The 18,723-nt window shown below is 38.4% G+C and overlaps 1 long non-coding RNA gene across 1 annotated transcript; it reads right to left on the bottom strand.

Moving 5' to 3' along the window:
* Positions 1 to 8,496: 8,496 nt before the first annotated feature.
* Positions 8,497 to 16,858, bottom strand: LOC107524593 (uncharacterized). Its single transcript, XR_001601987.2, has 3 exons — positions 16,820 to 16,858; positions 16,251 to 16,304; positions 8,497 to 8,616 (listed from the first exon to the last, which is right to left on the bottom strand). It is a non-coding gene; the product is annotated as an uncharacterized LOC107524593 (long non-coding RNA).
* Between the last annotated feature and the right edge of the window lie 1,865 nt (positions 16,859 to 18,723).

The following is an 18,723-nucleotide window of genomic DNA, read 5'->3' as shown; positions in this document are numbered from 1 at the left end:
TTCAGTGCCGTGCTACTGAGGACTGTCCTATTCCCACATTAAATATGAGAGTAGCATGATTGTATCAAATGTGCTTCCTGTCACTTGGCCTCTTACATTCCCAGTACACTCTATAGCTGATCCTGGAAGAGGTTTTGTATGTAGTTTGAATCACTTGCAAATAAAAAAAGGTCTGGGATCTTTCTTTTTTTTTCTCTAGGGAACATCCATGTGCTAAATTGACATCAACACATGATAGAAATTGGTCATTCCCTGATACAGTCATTCAGGAATTATTGCTATTTTAAGGCCTGTTATTATTTCCAGCAGTTGCTCCTACAGTATTCATCAAATACAGTCATCCAGAACTTCCTGGCATACCAGTGGTCCAATTCCTGTTCTCAGTCCTTAACTCTCCAGTGGCCGGCCCTGCCACCTAGCAAGGACATGATAGGGCAAAAGCTCATGGGTGTGACTCCAAGAAGAAATACAGGCCCCGTGGGCCCAGCCCTCACTTTCTGTGTTTCCTAGTCCTCTGGGTTTGCTTGGGAACCCTGAGCAGTCTTATCTGAAGGAAAGTAAGCCCATTTTGACCCTGCCTTCTGCCCCTGCTGGCCCCGCTGCATCTGCAGCTTCTTTTTGTGCAAAATGAGGGTTGTGAACAATGGAAGTGAAAACAAGAGCAGAGAAGCAAAACACAGAGATTGTTGTAAAATATACGGGCAAAGAACAAAAAAGATAAGAGAAAAATGAGACTACAGAATGAATGAATAGGAGGGGATCAGGAAAAGAGCACACTCAGTGACAAGCTGCTCATTCTTTGTGACTTCTAAAGGGTGTTTGAGTGTTTTACAGAATTCCTTCGGTTTTACACGAGAGAACTCAATGGAATGAGGATTATTATTATTTTTTTACTCCTTTTTCCCCCCATCCATTTTGCTAGTTCACTATAGATTTTACATTCTTCTGGTTGCTAAATTAGCATTTCATAGGACGTAATGCTCACTAATAGCCTCACCTTACGTTCTTCTATACACGCCTTTCTTTTATTTTGGGGGTTTGGAATATCCAAGGTTTCAAAGCATGGAAAACTGAAGATTAACTTAAGCACTACTGAGTTTCTAAATAAAGGTTTGTATGGATGTAGCCTTACATACATAAAAATTTAACTGACTTCAGAGAATAACTTGGCGGAGTATGGCAGGAAAGAGCATGTAAGGTCTCTGTAGCTGAGAGGAATTTTTTTAAAAACGTAATTGAAAATAAGTCATTTTAAACCATAATTTAGTGCATTATCAGTTTATAGTAGGTAGTATGGACTGATTCTGACTGTTGTTTGCTTAGGTAACTAAGTTGTCATTTTTAATTAACTTTTGTGTATCTGAAAGGCAAATTGCTTTTTTAAAAATCAAGATTACTTGATTACTAGTGACAAGAGTATTATAGTTACATATTTTTAAAGAAAATTTCCAAAAAATAAAAAATAAAAAAATTTCCAAATCTACCTAACTGGACAGAACTATATTATTTTTGAACTAATTTTTTTTTTTTACAATAAAGTCCATATTTTTCAAACCAGAAAATACATATTTACTAATAATTTTAGTAAAATAAAAAGTTTTGTTTTTGGCAAGAAGATTGCTACTAACATATTTAACAAAACAAACATTCATGGTTCCATTTATCTTTAAAATATACTTTATGTCTCCATTTTCTCATAACTGTCATAACTTTCTTTACAAATGCATTGTAGCAACCAAATAAATGTGCTACACATGAAAGTGTTTCTATTGATACACTTTTGGTACGTATATGCCATAAGGACTTTCACCTCTCCAGGGTCACCCTGAATTGTACTGTCATCCATTTTTTCTTATTGTCGTGACTTCCTACATACAGTGTTTAGGTGGAGGGTTAACTTTAGGGTGTTGTCTTTGGCTGTAGAATACAGATTTTCTTTCTGCAGCGCTTATTGGTTCACAGATTAAGCAGGTGATTATGCTTGTTCCCACTCTAACAAGCAGCCAGCTAAATTAGACACCTTGGATCCTTAATCAAATTCTTATGTTTGTGTTTTTGTTTTGTTTTGTTTTTTAAGGGAAAGCAAAAGTTTACTGAAGGAGAGGGGAGACAAAAGCTCCCACCACAGCAGCGAGAGGGGTCCCGAACAGGTAGCCCCTTAATGAAATTCTTAGGGACTGCTCGCAGGGTACAGTGTTCTGAGCACATAACACATGCTAGGCACTGTCCATAACAGTGAAAAAAACAGACAAAAAGCTTTATCCACAGGGGGCTTATAGTCTAGTGGAAGAAGATGGGTTTTGAATAAAATGAATAAGTAAATTAAGTGGAATTTTACACGGTAATAACTACCATGGGGGAAAAGTGAAACAGGAAGGGTAGGGGTGCAGGGAATTGTCTGAGAATTGCAGTTTTAAAAAGGAAGGCTAGAGGTGGCTTCACTAAGAAGATGGTATTTGACCAAAGAATAGAAGGAAGCGAGAGAGTGAGTTATAGGGGTAAGTGGGGATGTGTGCAAAGACCACTGCGAGTTCAGAAGCCCAGGGGCAGGAGTGTGCCTGGTGTCTTCAAGGAAGATCCAGGCCCATGTAGCATGAGAGGAGGGAGCCAGAGAGAGAACACAAGGCAGCTAGGTTACAGTGATAAGATGCGGTGGGTCTTACAGGGCTTTTAGATCCTCAGAAAACCTTTGAATTTTACTCTTCAGGAGATGGGACAGCAGATGCTAAGCAAAAGAATGCCAGCATCTCACTTAGGATCTACCAAGATCTACTGAATAGTGGATAGACAGAGGAGGGCAAGAGAGGAGGCTGAGGGATCGCTTATGAGGCTAGTGCGATGGTCCAGGCATAAAGAGAAGTTTTTATCAATTGCCCTTAATGTTTTTTCCAGGTGCCACCCTTGAAAACTTTAGTTTACTACCCTCATGGAGAAAATTATGGTCAAGTGTTGAGAAGTCACCTGACGTTCTCTATTTAACTCTACTGTTCACATTTTCTCCTATCACAGAAATGGCCACAGGAAAAGCCTCCCATCAAACTCTGGGACATTTTGGTAAATATATAATTATACATGAAGCATCTTCGTATGTTCTGTTCAGCAACCAATTACTATAAAGCAGATGTGCAGTGAGCCAGAATATGCTCTGGAGGGTGTCCTGAGAAAGTAGACATGTTGATTTAGAGCGCACACCTGCCGCAGCTTGGACATCAGGGGCTTAAGGGGAACCTCAGCTTCCCAAACCCTCTCTCGCCGCTGAAGTAGAGGAACGCTGGGTCGACAAGATCATCTAATCACCTCACGGCAAAGCACAGAGCATTAGGGAGCAGCCTCCTGCTATAAGAGCTCACTAACCCCAACTGGTGTTTAACGTGATCTGCTTGCTTTACAGTGAGTTTGAAGCAATCACGTCAAGCAATTTGTGAAAAGAAAGACTCAGAAGATGTAAGAGCAGGTAGGAGTATTTGAAAGGTTGCAAGTAAAATTGTAACCTTGTTCAGTTCTCCCCATAAGCCAAGATCTATGTTTTCACTTTAAACAAGACCATGCACATAAGACATTTAAAAGGGAGATAAAGAAAAGTGGCTTTATTAAATTAACAAACAGCCAAAGAAAAGGCTGGCAGTCTTGAAATTTACGTAACTTAAAAGAATAATCCAAAACCATAGTCAAACAAAGCACTAACCGCAGTTTAGGCCAAGTGTTCTTATGGTTTACTTTACATTTTCCTGTGTTGCTGCTTAAGTGTTGAATGGAACTTTATAACTGGTGAAATATGCATATTTATAATTTTTAAAAAAATATTAAAAGTCCAGTTATTATTGAGGATATTGGCAATAATTACATCCTACCTGGAGCCTGATTCTTTTTTTTAGATTTTAGTTATATCCACCCAAATTATTACAAATAGATTATACTATGGAATCCTTACTTTGAATAATATTTCATTAATAAAAATTTTGTTAACCTATCACCCCTACTTTATTACCATTGATTTTTCTCTTGTATAAGTAAATACCAATTTCATATAAACCATACAGTGTCCAAGATGGAATAATTTATGCAACGAGTAAGGCAGGCATTTTGGGTTGTTTTTCTTTTGGTCATGATAAACTTGGACTTCCTCCTTTTAATCAATAGACCAAGAATATTTTCGCAGTGGAAGTGACAGGTCCAATAAAGAGGTTGATATTTTAGGCTACGGGAGCAGACACATCCATATGGAGAAGAGTTGTAAATGGCTATGATAGAGTGCATGTTCTCTCAGGACAGGAAAGTTTGAGTTCTCTGCAGTGCTCTCCACTCCTCCTCTTGATGTAGCAATGAGTCCTGAGAAGAATGCTCAGCTCTACTGAATTTCACTTCTTTCCATAGCAGAAATCACTTGAATTGTGTTCTTCCATTTACTCTTCTAATAAAGCAAATTAATAGCATTTCTTCTGCAAATATTAGGATGATATAAATGATAATGTTTTATTTTTTAAATCTCTGGACAAGATAAATGACTGGAGAGCAAGGAAACGCCTATGTTCTTTTTTTCTTCTTTTTTTAAGAAAAAAAAAAAAAAAGAATTAATTTCATTTGAAGAAACCCAGATGTCCTCAAGATAGGTCCTGTCTGCCAAAAGAGTTCTTTAGAAATTCTCTGATGAGTCAAAATTCCAAGGTTCTTTCCCATGTTGGCTTGTGTGGTTCTCCAATATTGCTTTGAGTTAGGTCAGAGTGATACGGTGTCTCTTATTAAAATGTTCCTATAATCCTCTCAGTTGTCAGTTAATTCCAAATCCAGAATTTCTCCCAAATCTCGTCCTAGTAAATCATTTTTCATTTCCCACCGATGCCTCAGCACTGTCTATAAACTAGACAATGAAAGGAACAATAATTGTATGAAAGTTTCAAATTCTAATCGATTGATGATTGATTCAAATACTAATTGGTAATATCTGTGTACAGTAGTTTTCTTCAGTATGTGTTATATTATGCTTAACTAGTCTTTTGTTTAGGATTTCAAACATTATACATTCACACAATATTTGTTAAACTTCGTTTAATTATCTTTTATAGATTACCAATAGAGCATTTAAAAAATGAATGAAAAGTGTGTGCAGCGTGCTGCCTCATAACTGATTGGATATATATTTTTTTCTTCTTAGTAAGATTTCCCAGAGACCCTCCTCTGAAGTAGTCATTTAAATGATAGTGATCTTTGGACGATGCTTTGGGATTAGATAATAAGGGTATGACTCATAAACATGTCATTTAAACATGGGAACAAGTAACTAGAACCCACTCTCTCTAGCCAAAACCTCTCATTTTTATGGTTTTTTCCACCCCCACATGAATAGCATACACCTCCAGACTTTAAACTGGCAGGTTTTCTTAGAAAAATGACCAATTCTGTGATGAGGAATACCTAAATCCCACAAGTAAAAGAAGCAACCTGTTATTACTCTTCCTGTTCAGCATATGAAAAGCAAAAGTACGTGAGAACCAGACCCAACCTGTAATTTGGTAGCCAAACAACAGATCTGTGCTGTAACAGGAAAAATAAAAATATAGCTCTACTTTGGTATTCTTGGCTGGTCTGCCCTGGAGGAGTGCAACTTTGCTTGATTTTCTCGCTTCCAGAACAATGTTCTTGTCTGCCACTAGATTCCAAGTAAAGAAGCTTATGCACGTGGGAAGTTCAATGCTTGCATCCATTCCAAGGACTGAGATCGAGAAGTATATGGTTTGTGTTTGCTCTGTGACATAGAAAACCTTCCTCAACTGATCAGGCACTTTCTCCTAAGTGCAGTTTAGGGTTGAACTGTTTTAGGCTACATATTTTTTCTCTCTTTAAGAATGTGATAAAAGATAAACTGAGGCACGTAACATTTTTAAGAGTTTATCTGAGCATTTATCAGTTTGAATTGGGCAGCATCAAACCAAACGTGGTTAGGCGCACTGCCCCAGAAGGAGCTAGAGGAGAGGTTTGTGTAGAGGAGGCAGGAAGCAAAGTAAGGAGATTGATTACTTAATGGGTGTAGCTTAAGCAGCTGTCTTGTTTGGGAAGGCCTAGGTGGCTGTTTGGGATTGGTTGTTAAGTGTCTGGCTTAAGTTTTGGTTTACTTACATAGCCATCAAGGCCTTAGAGCACCTCAGTCTAGTGTTCTCCTTGTTTAATTTAAAAAGAAGAACACAGTTAACCTCACTGTTGGAATAATCAGCATTCCTCACATTCATGATTGACTACAACTTGCTTAGTGATAAAAAGGACAGATCTTACTATTTTAGTTTTTAAATGGAATTAAAAGAGATTGATGGTAGCCTCTTTTTAAAATCAGTATCACTGATATATGTAGAGCCTTTTGAGTAAGGTAATATCATATTTAGATCTATAATTTTCACTATGAAAAATATATATGTGTATGTATACATTCACACATATACATACCTGCATATCTATACATATATATTCAGATATATAAAGTAGACATATATATTAATCGATACATATGTATATGTAATTTAACTGGGAATATTCATATTTGCATTGGTCTCTATAATAGCAACAAAAAACAATGAAGACAGTGCGATTATTCTATAACTGTCATTGAAGATAAGACTTTGTCATAGAAAAGTGAAAGGGGAATTTCACACATTTGTAAGAGAAATAGATCTTAACCAATACGGAATCCCTGAAACACAAATCCTTCCATCAAAATGCTGGAATCTGAAGCCCAAAAGAGAGGCTTGTTTTTCAATAGCTCTTTATCTAGTAAGTGATCTGGAGTCAAGCTGGGGATTTGACTGAGGCCAGTGAGGTCCCCTTGTTCCAGATTGCCTTGTACCCTGAAGTGATTAGATCTTAGGTATCACTGGTTTCTTATGTCCTCAACACTCCATTCTACTGCCCTTTTTACTGAGTAGTGTGTATGTACTAATCAAACCTTGACACTCTAAAGAAAATGTGCGAAATTGTTTTCATCATTAAATAGACGTATCAAAATGGTGATAAAATTTTGTGTGCCATATGCATCCATAAGACAGTTTTATAAGGTAGATATTGAAGTATTTTTTGAGTAGATGGGAAATCAAAAGAATCTTTTCGTGGGTTCATTTGTTATGAGAAGAAATAAAATGTTATTAATTCTGGCCTTCTCCTGGTGACTCAGTTGGTTGGAGCATCATCCTGTACGCCAAGAGGTTGTATGTTTGATTCCTGGGCAGGACACATACCTGAGTTGCGGGTTTGATCTCCGATCGGGGCATGTCCCGGAGGCAACCTGTGGAGGTTCCTTTCTCATATTGGTGTCTCTCTCTCTTTCTCTCTCTCTCTACCTCCCTCCCTCCCTTCCTCCCTTCCTCTTCCTCTTTCTCTAAAATCAATAAACATCTTGGATGAAGAAGAAAAAAATTACTAATTCTGGCAAACCTCTGTATTTAAAATATGTGTAGTAAGATGAGACAGATGCCAACTTTATCATCTTCCCTAGCTTGGCCCGAAATCAGTGAAGTTGATCTCTGTTTCTAAAGCGCCAAGTTGCCATTACTTCCCCATTCACTCCTGGAATTAGGAATGGGATGGGCAAGAAGAAGGAAAATACTTTTGTGCTTTAGGACCATTGATGAGGATTGATGAGAGTGTGGGAGCTGAGCTAATGCTTTGAGTTGATGAGGCTGTGTTTCAAGGTTTGGAGAAGAGAGGTGTTTTAGGGTGTTGAAAGTCCTCCTGAGGCTAAGAAATAGACTCCACATTCCCTCATCCCCTCCAGAGGCAGGTGTGCTTACCCCTGAGAGGTGTCAGTATCACTCCTGAGGTGGTTCACAGCTCCTGAAGGTGGGGACTAGACATTAACAACTGTGGGCTCGAGGCTCCCAGTGGAAAATACCTGTGCAGAGCAGAGAAGGCTCCTGATGGCCTCATCTGATGAGCATAACAGCAATGTCCAGTGTGCACTGGTGACTAGAGTGCCTGCTTCAAGTGTTCTGGAATGACCCAAGAGGAAATCATGACTAAGTAACAGCTTCATTCCAGAAAGGCAGGAGGGAATTCTGAGCAGATTGTTTGGTGAGTAAGAGCAATTAAAAAACAACAACAACAAAAAACCATGTTGAGGACTAAATTTCATTTACATAGCAGATAACCTAGCCCACTCAGATGGGTTCTCTTCCCCTGACCTCCACCTTGGCCTTTTTTTTTTTTTTTTTGGTCTATGTGCATATCCTTCATCCAAACTTTGAAGTGAGAAAGATGAGTTGAAGAAAAACACACCACAAAAGTTATTTCCTGGCATCTCACCCAGGAATGAGTGATGAATAGAGCCTGGAAACAACTTTAAAAGCCATTTTCTTTGCTCATGTGAGGTCGTGAGGTTGCTCTGTGAAACTCTCTGGGCACTAGAATGAATGAAAATGGCACAAAACACACCCAAGCTCTATCATTGATTTAGAATGATTGATGGCAGGTCTTGTCTGATTGTGCTATATTGTCCAACCATCCATCATTCCAAACAAACACTGCACTCCATAGTCCAATATATACTTACATGTGGCCAAAGAGTTGAGGATTTATTTTTTTTTCCCAGAGAGCAGTTGGTTGTGGAATGGGGGCAGAAAGAGAACATGTTGCTTCCTATTATGAAATTGAAAAATAGTTGTCTGTTAGGAGGAAAGTACTCTGATGACACATGCTAAATTCTTGTTAAGTTTATGTAGGAGAGTGTTCATTTCCATCGAGCAAACCACATTTCCCACACTTTCCTCAGGCTGTGCCTTCCCCAAGCTTTTTCACAAGGCCTAACATTTGTCCTACTTCCTAGATCAATCCTTGGTTTGAGACAGGAAGTTAATTTTTTTTAGAATACCTTACAAATTATTGTAAACGTATTTCTTACTTGTTACCCAAAACATAGAAGATAATGAGAAGTATGAAGAAAGGAATAAAAATCACACATGGTCCTCTCTGACCCCACATCTTAAAGAATATCTTCTCCCTTTCCTTCCAGGAGATGTTTCCTAGTTGTTGAGATTTATATCTAGTTAGCTATAATTACTTTTTTTCTCCCTATAATATAAAAGATCACACTGTATGTGAAGTTTTGTGTACTTTTCCCCCTACACAATACTATATCTTGAGTGTTTTAGTAAGGTCATTGCAAAACCTTGCAATGCATGATTCTTTGGGCAGACAGGGAGTGTTAGCCTCTCCTGACTCACCCTGTCGGGTTAATAAGGATGCAGAGGGCTGTGCTGTTGGAGCACTAAGGGTGAGCCTGCCCATTCTGAATCACCATCACTGCTTATCTCACCATGACATGGTGTCTCCTGCTTACCTCTGGATTCCAAACTTGAGTTCAGAATATAGCTTGCCCCTCAAATTCTGCAGTGTCTCCAGTCACATAAAATCTCATATCCAGTCCAGCTCTAGGTGCCATAGTTCCTAGAACTTGGCTTTTATCTCAGTCATCATTCAGGCCCCTATCTTCATAAGATAATGAGGACCAGGCTTTGCTCTTACCAGGTATAATGCCTCTCTACATCTCTTTTCTATATACCTGTTTTTCAAGAAACTACAGAAGAATGCTGTTCTGGCTCAACATCTGAGTACCACTAGCTTAGATTTCATCCCATCTCTCCTTGCTTCCTTGATGCTACATTATGATTATATCTTAACAAGTTCCACTGTGTCTTAGACCCTGGGATTAACCCTGTATAATGAATATGTGTAGCTATATTCCATGGGCACACTTCTTTTTCCTGTTAACATCAGCCAGGCCATCTACCATCAAAAACTCTTAAGTCCTATGAAAACATATTCCCTGTGGTTATGGTTATATGTAAGCTAGTTAGATGAAGAAATTGCTCTAGGTTCACTTTCTACTATTCTCTTCAAAACTTTGTCCTGCCCTAGCTGGTTTTTCTCAGTGGTTAGAGCATCGGCCTGGGGACTAAAGGGTCCCACATTCAGTTCCAGCCAAGGGCACATACTTTCGTTGCAGGTTCAATCCCCGGCAGGGCTCGTGGGGGAGGCAACCAGTCAATGTGTCTCTTTCACATTGATCTCTCTCTCTCTCTCTCTCTTTCTCTCTCTCACCCCCTCTCCCCCCCTCTCCCCCCTTCCCTCCCTCCCTCCCTTCCACTCTCTCTAAAAAACAATGGGAAAAACATCCTTGGGTAAGGATTAAAAACAAACAACAAAACAAAACAAAATAAAACAAAACAAAAAAACCTTTATCCTAATTGGTTTCTCTGATACTTAGATTTTCCTTCTTTGGGAAACGCCTTCAGAGGGAAATTTTATCCAGGCAGTTTATATGAATTTTAGGGCTCACATCTCCCAAGGTACTTCATCTTGGCTCATTGCCTTAAGCAAATGGTTCTCAACTGGACTGGGCTTAACTTTCCCCACAGGGGCAATGTCTGGAGATATATTTTATTGTCATAACTGGAGGAATATTTCCAGCATCTTGTGAGTAGAGTCCAGGAATGATGCTAAACATCCTATAAAGCACAGGACTGGCCCATATGACAAAGAATTAGCTGGCCCAAAATGTAAACAATGCCAGGTTTGGGACACCCTGACTTAATCTGTCTGCATCATGTCCCATAAGCATATGGGGCTACACACAAATGTGGTCCAGAGCATGCTATACCTCCTCTTTCTCGATGATTATTTGAGAGACACTCAACATCCCTCCATCTGACTAACTCACTAGTGGGTAGTTGAAAGAACCTTAGAGTGAACATCTGTATATTCACCACCTTGCTAGATTCTGTAGCAATGTTCTGTTTACTTTATCATATATCTAATTATACATCTGTTCACCTTAATTTTTGATGCATTTCAAAGTGTGTTCTAGTCATTTGTATTCTTTATCCTTAAATAGGTTAGCTTGCATATGATTACTAAAATTTATATTTAATATATCTGTTCATCTCTTTTTGTTATAAAATACACAAATCTTAAGCTACCATTTAATGAATTTTGAGAAATACATATATCTGTGACACTTAAATCAGAAAGATTTTTTTTAAAGAACAAAGCTGAATTCATTACCCATTAAGACCGACCTAAGTTCCATGTGTGAGCAGATTCAAGACAACATATTCTTCTGTAGATATTTACATATCTGGAACTATCTGAGGAGTTGTTTTTGAAACACAGATTCTTCAATTTAGACCATGAGTAAGGAATTCCAAGGTAGAGCCCAGAAATCTGTCTTAAAAAAACTCCAGGTGATTCTGAAAATTAGTTAAATTTATAAATCTCTTTCCTAGGTTAGTGTGCCTCAATTACAACCTCCTTCCTAGACCCTCCTTCTTCTCCCACAAACACTGTTGCAGTCAAATGTATAATGTTGACAATGCATCCAAAAAGGGAAGTCTTATCCTAAGTCATCCAACACTCAGCCACAAACCAGGAGACTGAGTTAGGAGAAAGGAGTTCTGTCAGGTTACTGAAGCATAATCCTGAGCCTTGACCACATCCACAACCTCAACTTTTTGAAGAGTCTTTTGTCCAAAATAAATTTGTGAGCCACATAACCTCTTGGACTCATGAAAAGGAATCTGTAGTGTTTTTCTACAGATTTGGCCATGCCGTTGTCATTTAATATATCAATTTTTGTGAGGTTTTTTTTTTAAAGGTTCCTGCCTCTCATCATTCTAATATAAGCACATGAAATGGGCAAGATAAAATGAGAGGCCCCCAGGCTGGGCATTCTCAGGCTGATTTCCTGAAATGATGAATGATGGTTCAGAAAACTAGTAAGCTACTGTTTTACCCTGATGGGGAATACAGAAGGGTGCCGGGTGCACCAATCTTCTCAGCACTTCTGTGTTCAACAGCCCAGAATTTCTTGTATTTTTTTCTATATTAAGCAAAATGATGGGAGTTATACGGTAGCTATATACAAACTGCTCTAGGAGTACAGAGCAGGGGATTTTGTATCTATCTGAGATTTAAAGCACTCGTGGTGGAGGTGGCAGTGGGTAACAGAATACTCTAGGAGAAGGGAAGGGTGTGGGTAAAGGCATCTTGCAGGGAAATACAAGACATGCTTAGAAATGCAAACATATGTTTTGATTGAAGTGTAGTGGGTGTGAGAAGGATCAATGAGTAAAGAGGCTGGAAATGTAGATTTGGGCCAGATTATAGCTGGTTTTGAATTTTAAGTCTAAGAGTTTAGGCTTCATTTTATGGGCAATAAGGACCCATTGAGCTAAGTGTGTTATAATCAAAACTGTACTGTAGCAAAATTACTTTGGCTGCAGCTTGAAGGATAAGAGGCAGCATGGACTTAAGACTCAGAAGGCCAAATCTGTGTGTTGCACCAGCCATATATTTTTAGCTGACTGAACTGGGATAAGTCACATAGCTTTCTACCAGTTTCCTCATTTGCAAAATGGGCATGACAATAGTTATCCTGCAGGGATTTGACATGGATTTGAGATAATGGATTTAGAAGATGAGTACAAAGTCTGGCAGGAAGTGTTCACTGGAAAAAAGGCAACATTGGAGGCAGGAATATTTAAGAGGGTTTCTCAGTAGTTTGAGTAAAAACCATGAGGGCTTGAAGAAAAAGGAAGGAATATTAAAGATAATATAGAAGGAGATTATCTAGATCTTTAAAAAATGTAGAAAATGAAAAATAAAAAATGACATATGTTGCCCTAGCTGGTTGCTAAGTGTTTAGAGCATCAGCCCATGGACTGAAGGGTTCTGGGTTTGATTCTGGCCAAGGGCACATACCTCAGTTGCAGGCTCCATCAAGGCCTTGGTTGGGGTGTGTGCAGGAGGCAACCAATCAATGTGTCTCTCTCACATCAGTGTTTCTCTTTCTCTTTCTTCCACTCTCTCTGAAAAGCAATGGATAAAATATCCTTGGGTGAGGATTTAAAAAAAAATGATATGCTCACAGTTGGTGACAGCAAAGATGAAGATGCCATATCAGAGGCAGGATTACTGAATAAGGAAGATACTTGGCAATTTCAATAAGAAAGATATCACATAGAATTTAGTTTTTCAGCTGGTTATTTCTAGAAATAATATCAATTATAATGGCTAATAAATAAATAACACTTAGCTATCATATAACTCTTCATGGTGGATACTATATCAGTTAGTATATATTATCCCTATTTTAAAAATTAAGAAATCGAGGTAAAGAGAGACTAAGAAAATTGCCCTAGGTCCCATAATTTATAAGTATTTGAACCAGGCATTAATTCTAGGCCGTCTGTCTCTAGAATCAGGGAGCATAATTTCATGTTATACAGAAAGGGTTAACACTCTGAAAGAATTTCTAGATCACTCAGCTTTGCTGAAGAACTGGTCAGACCTGGCTGGTCTACTGTGGAGAACTACGAAGATGTAGCATGTCAATGACTGCTTACTGAAACAGATACAAATTTTAGTGAACAAACTAAGATATTTATTTTCTTTAAATCAATTTCAAATCAACAAACAACCTGTGTAACATGGGTTTTAGGTGAAACCAAATCCTGGGGGACTCCTCCAGTCATTAGTCATAAATCCATATTCCATACTGCTGAGGTTTTGTTTGGATCAGCCTACAGAGGCACCTTCAGGCCTAGTGTCTCTGTAGCTACCAGGGCCCCCAGAAGCTTTCCTTGCGTCATCTCCTTTTTATAGCATGTTGGTCCCCCCGCAGGACTGTGCTACAAACAGCTCCCGATACACCTAACCTCTCTCCCCAGTCCAGGCAGATCTCTCTCCCTCTTCCTTACTTGCTGCTGTACTTGGAAGAATTTGCCTCTTCTCTTTTATCATGACACCAAAGGTAACTTTTTATTGAATTTGGCTTTTGCAAAAATGAGGAAAATGCCTCCACTTTTAGGTCTGCAAGAACATGGTTCAGGGAAATGTACAGCAAGCAAGGAGATTGAATCAGTAATTTAAATCCACCCTACAAAGAAATGCATGGCTTCACCGGCAAGTCCTACCAAACATTTAATAAGAATTAGCACCAATGCTTCATGAGCTCTTCAATAAATTAGAACAGGATAAAACACTTTCCCAACTCATTCTGAGAGGCCAGTATTACCCTAATTCCAAACACACAAAAAAATCACTAAGTAAACTACAGAAAAATATCATCTATGAATATAGATGCAAAACACCTCAATAAAATACTAGCAAATCACATCCAGTAACATTTAAAAAGGATTATGTACCATGACCAAATGAGATTTATCCAAGAAATACAAGGTTGGTTTAACATCTGAAAATCAATTAATGGAATACAGAATGCCAATAGAATAAAGAACAAAAATTACATGATCATCTCAACAAATGCAGAAAAGGCACTTGACAAAATCCACCACTTTGTCATAGTAAGAGCACTTAATAACCTAGAAATTGAATGGATCTTCCTCAACTTGACAAAGGATATCTAAGAAAACCCATAACTACTATCAAACTTAATGGTGAGAGACTGGATGCTTTCCTTTTAAGATCAAGAACAAGACGAGGATGTTACTCTTGGCACTTATATTTAACATTTTCTGGAGGTTCTAGCAAGGATAATTGGTTAAGAAAAGCAATAAAAGATATCCTGATTAAAAAGAAAAATTTAAACTCCCTGTATTTGCAGAAGCCATGGTCTTGTGCGTAGAAAATACTGAAAAATCTACTAAAAATGTTAAAGTAAATAAATGAGTTCAGCAAGGGTTCAGGGAACAAGATCGAAATACAAAATTAAATTGTATTTCTATACACTTCAATGAACAGTCTAAAAACAAAATTGAGAAAGCAATTCTATGAAAAAGAATAAAATATTTAGGAATACATTTAGCAAGCACAGTGCAAACTTTACCCTCTCAAAACTAAAAAAAAGTTTTTGAGAGAAAATTATTCAAATAAATCAGAAGATAGCTGATGTTCAGAGATCAGATTTAATATTGTGAAGGTGTCAACACTCCCCAATTTGATCTACAGATTCAACACAAGTCTTATTAAAATCCTAGATGGTTTTTGCTCAGAACTTGACAAGCCGGTCCTAAAATTCATTCAAAGTACCCAGAATCATAAAAAATAAAAAAGATTTTGGAAGAGAAGAACAAAGTTGAAGGGCTCACATATCTTGTTTTTAAAACTTACTACAGAGTTACAGTAATCAAGACAGTTTGGTACTGGCAAAGGACAGACATTTGGATAAATGGAATGGAATTGAAATTCCATAAATAAATCTTTGGGAAAATACGGGCAGGGGGGTGGTGTAAAATTTTCTTCATGATTCCCTATGGAATAATTTTGGAACGACATGACTATGATCAATTGAAATGACTATTTTCCATTTGAAGTTTGGCAATTGAATAATGTCACCACAGAGGAAACAATCAGTGCTGCTCCAGTCCCCTACCTCCCTTCCTCACCTGAGGCCATGGGTCAACCACCTGGTGAACTCTCTGGAAAGGAAAAACAGCCTATTTAAATACACACTGAGATATTATCTATTCAAATCTCAAATTTTTCTGAAGCTCCAAGGTCCTAGGAGGGTTAGTAAGCTAGAGGATCGCAAATGAATTTCCTCACCCTCTGAAAACAGACCCAGCCAAGTCCCGTGTTACCTAACATTAAACTTTAGAGCAAGACAGACAGTTTGTGAAGAGAAACTGCCTAAGCTCCAGTAATAAAACTATGGTTCAGTCATTACAGTTACTATGAAGTAGCAACTGTTTTAAAGATTATCTCTTGAACCAGAACCAGAGATTAGTATTTTAGGAGAGTTGGGAGGGTTTAGTTAAGATTTAGGAAGATGTAAGGAACATTCAGATTTGAGAGAGCATTAAAAAGGAAAAATGTTCTGCTTAAGAAATGAAGGTGAATTGCTGCCATGACATAGGAGCAGGGATGAGACAAAACCAACCCAATAATTAATCTTACAAAATGTGGGACCGAAGGAAATTAAAGTAAAATGAATACGAGTGGCTTGAGTTTATTTTGGAAGGGAGAACCTATTTAATAATGAGGCAACTGCCCAGACTGAAAAGAAATGTTTGGGGAAAGATGAGGAAAAGTTTATAAAGGCCAAATTTATTAAGCTCTTAAAATATGATCAAGTTGGAGTGAGTTTCAGAAGTTGTGATTATTACAACTGCTTACTACTTCTCTTCATTCTTATCCAGCCAAATCCTGCCAGTTAAAGAGCACACAAACTATTGTAAAGGAATTTAGAGAATCCAAAAGCTTTACTGAATGTCCCCCAAAGCACAATGACTCTAATAAAAATCAGTTTTGCCTACCTTTCAAAGGTCACTTTCATCTCCACGTGTCTGTGAACCACGTATGGAGTTGTACTGAAAAGAAGAGCTGATAAGTTACAAATGTTCTGAAGATATTATAATATTCATCTACAGTAAGGATATATTTCCCACTGTGACCCCCCCCCCCCAGTATTCTAGCAAATATAGATGATATGTGCTATGGGACCAGAAAATCCCAATAAAGTCACGATCTAAGTTTCTACTCATAGTTCTTAAGAAAACCAAACAGAAAAGTTTTTTTTTTCCCCCTTAAATTAAAAACACAAGCAGAATTTTAGATTTGGATATTAACATTAAAGATAATGTTGAAGTTTTGTGGTAAGAGAAGGGGTAATAGAGGAGGAAAGGCAGGACAGGGAGGCAGCACCACTGGAAACACACTGAGAGGTTAACAATGAAAAAATTAATCAGAAGGAAATTGCCTGCAAATTTTTACAGGAGAAAGTTAATCTAAAATGACATGAGTCCTGAAAAGGTTAGCTGTCACATTCAATAGGAAAGACACCCAGTGGTCACTGGCTACCTAAGGGGAGAAGTTGGCAAATTACTTTCTCCAGTTCATATACTATCCGGAAAGATCAGTTCTTCCAGTATCTTTGGCTGACCTGCAATAGGAAGGCTTCCCATTCCGTGGAAGGTTTTGTAAACTGAGCTAGCAGCAGGTCCTGATTGGTCATGAGAGAATCTGGGCTAAATGGTATACATTTCCGATGATGTAAAAGTAAATTAGAGAACAGGGCAAGTTATTACACCAGAGAACGTGAGGCAATGGGGAATAATAAAAATCAGGCTACTCTAATTTCCTTTGAACAACTAAATATATACAGGTCATTATTTCCTGTAATCCACAGGCCTCCCAGTGCAAGTCCTGGCCCTGCGTTAGAGCCTCCGAGACAGAAACAACAAAATGCAGTGTGGAGAGAAATGAAAAAGTCTGTAATGCTATATAAAGAATGGATTAAGTACAGTTTTCAGAGACTGGATTTCTTCTCATATTGGAATGTTAAATTAGACAACCGGGGAGAAAATCTCACCTTGTTTGAAAAATTCAGATGTTTCCCTAACAGTAATTTTCATTCATATTCCCTATAGTATGTTCCTGTACATAGCTGAGGTGGCTGAGCTACATTTTAAATTATCTTTGCCAAGTCTGGATCATAAAGGGAATCACCATTTCTTCTTGAACAGGGTTTAGGCTATACTTAACATTATTTCTCTGGAGCCTGATCTTAGTCCTTAATTTCAAGTCTATGCCAAAAGTGGCCCATTTTCCCAGGATGTGCACCATGCCACTTTTTATAGGAATGAGGAAAGTCTTAAGTAGGTCTGCACTCACCTCCCAATATATGAGGACTTCTAGGCAATCAGAAGAAGTTACTTACAGGCCCATGGCATCCTGTGTGTTGGCAAGAGAATGACCTAGAAAGAGGTAGCCTTTATCAGCGCCTTTGGCTGCATGGATCTATTCCATCCAAATCATCTGATGGTCTTTTACATACGTATGCTGATTCCTGGGCATCAAACTTGCTGAAGAGTGGAACCCAGCAACCATTTTAAATACAGGACCCAGGTGATTTTATAAATACTAAAGTTTGACACTACTGCTAGCCATCCTTTACATGTTCACAAAACCCATCCAAAGGGTTGCCAGGGACCTTCTTTATCATATTTGTATCTGAAGGCACCTAGAACTAAATGAACCATGGCTGTTAAGATTTTTCTCCATGCACTATAATATTGTGAAGAATAGGATTGCTTCCCCTGATGCTAAATTCTTGTACTGCTACATCAGCTTATAATGGTCCTCCTGCCTCTTCTCATGTCCTTATTGCTTCACCCATGGAATTATGCCTAATCCATGAAGCTTTTCTCACATGGGGATTCTTGGATCCCAAGCAACTTGACTAGTGCAGAGGGGCTGAGTGATGGTAGAGAGCTGTCACTCTTGAAGGGTGGCCTGGAGACACCAATATCTCACTTGGTCATGGCTAATCTATCTGGATAGACTGGAAAATATCAGCTTATGGCAAAATTTCTGTCGAGACCCTAGGAAGCTGGCAGTGTTGATCCAGGAGTTCAGCTTAAGGAGTGGGGGGCAGGAAGTGAAAGACAAAGGGAGGTCATCTGGCTAGGAAAATGACAAGATACAGCCATCTAAAGTGTATCTAAAGATGAGTGTCTTTACTATCAAATATGCAGATAAATACATAAGGTGTCCCATCTTACCTGGGATAGTTCTGGCTTAGGCCTCTTGACCCAGTGGAGTTGTGAATTGCTGCCCTTCACTCTTGAAGGTGTTCAGTCTGGATAAAGATGGTATACATGCATAGTAATATCCGGCCCTTCCATTACCTTTGCTGGTCCGAAGAAGAGGCCACATATCCACATTCTATTATTAGAAGATTATGAAGCCCCTTTAAGGCTTTATCATTGCTTAGCCTTAGAGCAAGTT

This window comes from Miniopterus natalensis, chromosome 8 (assembly GCF_054644295.1).
Source record: "Miniopterus natalensis isolate mMinNat1 chromosome 8, mMinNat1.hap1, whole genome shotgun sequence".
Classification (NCBI taxonomy): Eukaryota; Metazoa; Chordata; class Mammalia; order Chiroptera; family Miniopteridae; genus Miniopterus; species Miniopterus natalensis.
This window is presented reverse-complemented; position numbering and strand designations above follow the sequence as displayed.